At 31.0% G+C, this 5853-nt stretch overlaps 1 long non-coding RNA gene across 1 annotated transcript; it reads left to right on the forward strand.

Moving 5' to 3' along the window:
- Nucleotides 1-2328: 2328 nt before the first annotated feature.
- On the forward strand, nucleotides 2329-2948 carry LOC137835225 (uncharacterized). Its single transcript, XR_011085047.1, has 2 exons — nucleotides 2329-2546; nucleotides 2637-2948. It is a non-coding gene; the product is annotated as an uncharacterized lncRNA (long non-coding RNA).
- The last annotated feature ends 2905 nt before the right edge of the window (nucleotides 2949-5853 follow it).

Consider the following 5853-nt stretch of genomic DNA (forward strand, 5'->3'; position numbering starts at 1 on the left):
AAAGGGAAGTTCTATGTGGCAGATTACGCTAAGATTGTGTAAGCATCAGTGAGAGTTACATGTGCATAAGCATCATGCATGGTGGCGAGATTGTTTATGTCTCACTTCTTTCTACTCAGCAAGTGGACCGAGTCAATTGTAATACATATAAGGGTTGTCGTATCCACATGAAATTAATGTTTATCACAATAGAGATATCATTCAAGATGAAGTGATGCTTAAATAGAGATGGATTACATATTTTTTTTTATAAATAACTAACTATAATAATACTACTATATTATTAAGATCGAGAGATGAAGCTAGACAAATAGCCAAAATAAAGGAATAATAATATAGTATAGATGTTGGGATTGAAAGAGCTTTGTGAATTTCTTTTATTATTATTATTATTATTATTATTAAAAAATACAATGTTTTTTCAAAATCTCTATTCCTTATGGCCAAACCAAGTTGATTCCTCGCACAAGGTTGTCTAGAACAATAAGTCAATGTTATGGCTTATTTTTGCATTAAGATGGAACAATTCACTGTAGTCTCAGCTCCACGCTCTGCGACCATTGAGTCCTATGGTTGGTTTGTTAGGGTTTCAAATGCATGAAATCGCCTTTCGAATTCATTCATGCTCCATGGAAAACCAATGGTCATTCCTCACCAATGATCATTAAACACACTACCAAATCCAAGGAATTTGAATCTCAAATAAAAACAGCCATTCATAAATAACAATAACTCCAGAAATATCACATTGTTATTCAATCCCAACAGGGTAGATTTAGCAACTCATAATAAAATCTTACAGTGAATGTTCAGGTATGAGAATCTAAGAAACAACTAACATTAATCCTTGAATGTAGTAGACCAACTTTGGCTTCAAGATCCTTTCCTCTAGAGATTTTTCTAGACTTCCTTTGAGGCCTGGTTTGATAACCTAATTGATTCTGAAGCTTAGTCTCTTTGAGCCTAAGCAATCAAAACCTCTATTTTTATGCCTCTTTTTCTCTTCCTCTTGATTTCTCTTTAATACTTTCAATTGTCTTTCCTTTCAATGCATTTCCTCTCGATGGTTTAAAATGTTGCCTCAAGATCCCTATTTATAGAATTTTAGAATGGAATTCAAAGGGATTCAACATCCGCTCAATGCATGCCAATCCATTGGATTGACTTTCTTCACACTGAAGTAATCTTTATGCTTCAAGCCTAATTCTTCGGCTTATTGAGATCTTCAAATTCAAACCGAGCCCAACACCGATATTTCTTAGCCATGAAGTACATTTGGCTTGGCTTGGGCTTCAAATGAAATATTTTTCTTTCCAACTTTGGTGCATGATGGCTTTAAGCCCTTCCTGAAAGAATTTAGGCTTTCTTCATGATTAAGGATACTCTGCGCTCAACCCTTTAGAATTCGGTCAACCATTTATTCTCTGGATCTCTTTAATTTTTTTGGCCTCAATCCGCTCAACATATGTAGAATCAACGTTTTAAGTGGTTTTATGAGATTTGTTTGTTGTACTCAATCTGCTGAGTCATTCTTCATGTGTTGGGAAAATTGACTCTTTCCTTTGTTTGCTTGTTTTTCTGCTCTTTTTCTATAGATTTCTTCTTCTTCTTTTTCTTTGTCTCTAGGTGCAGTTGGAGTTGGAAAGCTTTTTCACATGCTTTTTACTTGTTTTTTCACATTTTTTACACAAAATACATGTCTATTGATCTATGATATTTACTACAATTTGACATTTATCAATGTACCACATTACATTCAATTCATTTTAGTTAATAACATAATAGATCCCCTTGTTCTCTGTACTTTGTAATGAGAAAGTATTCTTTAAAGTTTCATAGGTTGAGAACCAATACTCCTTATTCTAGTAATAATAATCAGCACACAAAAAAACATGACAATGAATATGGACAATCTTAAACAATATAGTAATGTATTTATGAATTAATTACTTTTGGAAATACATTTTATATTGTTTAATCCCTATAAGAATACCAAGAAATATATTTCAGAGAGTAGTGTCGAACTAGTAGAGGATGTTACTAGAGTGGGTCAAGCCCACCCTAAAGGGACACCAAACAAAATAAGAAAATTTGAGTCTATTAAGCGGACACTGATGTGACAGTAAAAAATAAAACATAATAAATAAGTAGTTAGCGTGGGTTTTAGGGACACCAAAGCAAATCAAAATAAAATTTCGTATTAATTAATGCAACAATAACTATTAATTTAAAAATAAAAAATGATAAAATTTTGAACGGGATAAGCCCATGTAAAAATATTAATATTTTAATGTAATAGCGTCACCTTTAAGTAATTGGCGTTGTAGTGTCGATATGGACGACACTCATAAAGTTAATGGGAAGAAAAAGACGACATCTAGAACTTTCGGAACTCGCATGCTATTTTCTAACTTTCCCCTTTGCATTTTTCCCCTTTCAGTTTCACATTTGTTTTTTGTTTTTCCACCTAATCTTGAGCTAATTCTCGCTTTCTTCATGATCCTGCAATTCTTGCATTCAAGGTGACGAAGAAGGACTACTCTAAGGTAAATATTTTTCAAAACCTATATTTTTACATTGGTGAGTAGGGTACTGGAAAATCCTAATTGTGATGTAGTGATCACGTTTGAAATTAGCCTCAGATTCAAAGCCCTAATCTCGTCATCAAAATTGACGCTTTTGCTCGACAACGGTGGTCAGCCGATGTTTTGACACCATGGAGGAGATGGAGGAGGGATCTGGCTCTTGCGCATTGACCACCGCTTCAACGACGGTGGAGGTGTCGGTGACACTGGGTGAATTTTCTTGCTCTTGCCTGGTCCTTTTCGGAATAAATAGCGAAACATTGAAGGCAATGGTAGAGGAGGTGGTGGTGTTAGTGGTGGCATTGTCATTGTATTTGTTAATTCATCGAGATTATCATCGTAATGTTGATCGTGGTTATATTTGTTCTTTGTTTCTTCATTTTCTTTTGCTGGTGGGAGAGAACTGAAGCACAAACCATCACTCTCTCTCTTTCTTCACATTGCCCTTATTTTTTTTTAAGGTGGGCCAAGTTCACGCAAAGCCATCTGTTTTTTCTTCCGCTAAGGTTAGTGTCCGCCTAGCTCACTCAAAATAATAACATTATTTTCTTTCTTTAAGCATGGGTCAAGCCCACACAAAGTTTCTTTTTTCCGCTCAAGTTAGCATTCGTCTAACCCTCTATATTTATATATTTCTTTTTTTCCAACTTTAGTGTGAGTTTGAGCCACACAATTTTTTTTCAAAACAATAATGTCCGTTGAACCCACTCTAAAGTTTTATAATTAGATATTATTCCTCTGCTTTGCGTCCATTTGGGCATGACCGATGCTAAATTACATACCTTCCAACCTTTTAGCATGGACGTTTTGACATACGCTACTTAGAACCAAATAATGCATTAGCGTTCGCTTCTTGTCAATTGTATCCGTTTTTTGTCATATCTAATCTGTTACTTTCTTTGTCAATTGAAGTTTTTTTCACTGAATGATTCATTCTTATCCATCTTTAAAGTCTAAAACTTAGAAACCAAATTGTCTTCTTCTAAAAAAAAGTTAATTTAACTATATTTACCCCTAAGATGCCCAGACATGACTTCTAGATCTCTTGCTGAAAGAGATTAAAAAAAATTGTAAGATCAAATATTGATAAACAAATTTAAAAATAACTTGTTTAGCAACAACAAAATTAGGACGTGTTTCATGTATTTTGAATTATTCTATCTAAAAATAAATTTAAAATTAATCAATTTAAAAATATATTTTGAATTATTCAATTTCAATTACTTTAAAAATAAAAAATAAAACACTTACAAAATATATTTTTAGAATTTGTAATAAATTTAACAATAATCATATTCAAAACCTTAAATATACTGAATTGGTGAACATAGAATATATTTCGAGATTTTACTGCCCGTATCTCTATTTGTGGACTTTCTGAATCAAAATACTTTAGGAGATAAAACCTAAAAAAGTTATCTCTTTGACGAAGATGGGCATTGTAAGGTGATGAAAGTGGCACCAACGAAATGAAGCAACCATCAAGGGCATGGCAAAAAACTTATCCAGGGGTAGAGGGAGGAGCTACGACAACATAGGAAAAAACACTAGGTCACTTTTAATGCTTTTTACTAAGGGTACTTTTGTCCTTTCGTACCTTCCATGGAGTGCATGTAAGAAAATCATTGGAGACAGGAAGAAGACAATCTTTTATAAAATAGGTAGGAGTGACCCATTTTTACTATTATTAACAAAATTATTAGTACAGAACCGAAAGGGTCCACTTTTCTGAAGCTTTTTTTCAAACCCATCTTCGCCTACAAGATAAAGTGGTTTTCTTTTTTTATTAGCCCTTACAATTTCAGAATGCAGTACAAGCTACCAATATAAAAAAAAACAGATACATAAATAAATTAAATAACAATAAAGTATTTAATTTTTTATATACTTTTATTCCAGTAAAGACTTTCATTACCGGGAAAAGGACACATTGCTGGAGAGCACCCGGATACGGCTATCAACCTAGAAGACATCGTTTGATTTTGTTTTAAATGTTTAATGGTGGGTCAATTCAATGTCCATTATTACAAAATAAATTTTAGCTTTTAAATTTAATTTTTATTTAATAATTATTTTGAAGATATAACTGCATATAATATATGTCCGTAGTTATAGTTATCTTAAAAATATCTTAAATATTTTTCTTATTTTATGATATATTTGAAAGGAAAATTATAATTTGATACTGATGTTTTTCTCTTACATTTTTAATAACTAAATATTATAAATGTACTATAAAATATAGCAGGTATGAGAGTATGATAGTGGTAGGTGAAAAGTAAATTTAAGAGTTAATGGTACTGAAGAAGAGGACAAGAGAGGTGGCAGTGTGAATGCAATTAATGGTACATGTATCTTTCTACCTTCAACTCAATAATTCACAGTACACGGGTTCTCCTATCTACTATTTTCAACAACATTTTAAAGGTTATTTAATTAATCTGTGGTTGATTTTTTCCATCTACTCTTCACATGGTAAGAGAAGCGCCAAATTAAGTTGTTCATTTCTATCTATGCTAACATATTTGTAAGGGAAAAAAAGAAGGAAGGTTCAATTTTTGGTTTTCTGGTTTTCTGTATAATAAACTGCAATGAAAAAAAAGGTATTACTTTATTGATTTATCTTTATCCATGTAATATATATATATATATATATATATATATATATATACTTATTTAAATTTACGGTATAATATACTATAATTCAATCATGAAAAATTATATTTTGAAAGCCTAAATCAATTTTTAAAGAAATTTCACTTAATGCAAGTGGTTTCTATTCAAATCAAATCAAATCAAATCTTTTCTAAAATTAATCTTTCTAAAATTAATCTTTAAATTTACTAGATTGTTAGTACATTTATAATATTTTTTTATACATGAGACGTAATTGCTTTTTAAATACTACGATATAGTTAAATAACAATTTTATCTTTTAGTTAAATTTCACATAATTATTATAGATATTTTTTAAGATTTCAACCACCGACACAAGAGCAATCAATTTTCAACCAAATGGTTTATCACTCTTTTATCATGATTAACTCAAACATCAATACCAATATGACTTTTGTAATATCTGGATTTAAGGTTAAAGTATTACTAATGAAATTTTTTAACTTTCCATATATTTACCATTCTTATATATGAAAAATACACAAATTATTAAATTCAGATTGTTGTTATAATTATTATTTCTGTTAATTTTGTATTTTTAGTTAGAGTAAATGATCTTATTAGACAGTCTATTGGTTACGCGGAGTAGATA

The sequence above is a fragment of the Phaseolus vulgaris genome, chromosome 5 (assembly GCF_000499845.2).
Source record: "Phaseolus vulgaris cultivar G19833 chromosome 5, P. vulgaris v2.0, whole genome shotgun sequence".
In the NCBI taxonomy this organism is placed as follows: domain Eukaryota; kingdom Viridiplantae; phylum Streptophyta; class Magnoliopsida; order Fabales; family Fabaceae; genus Phaseolus; species Phaseolus vulgaris.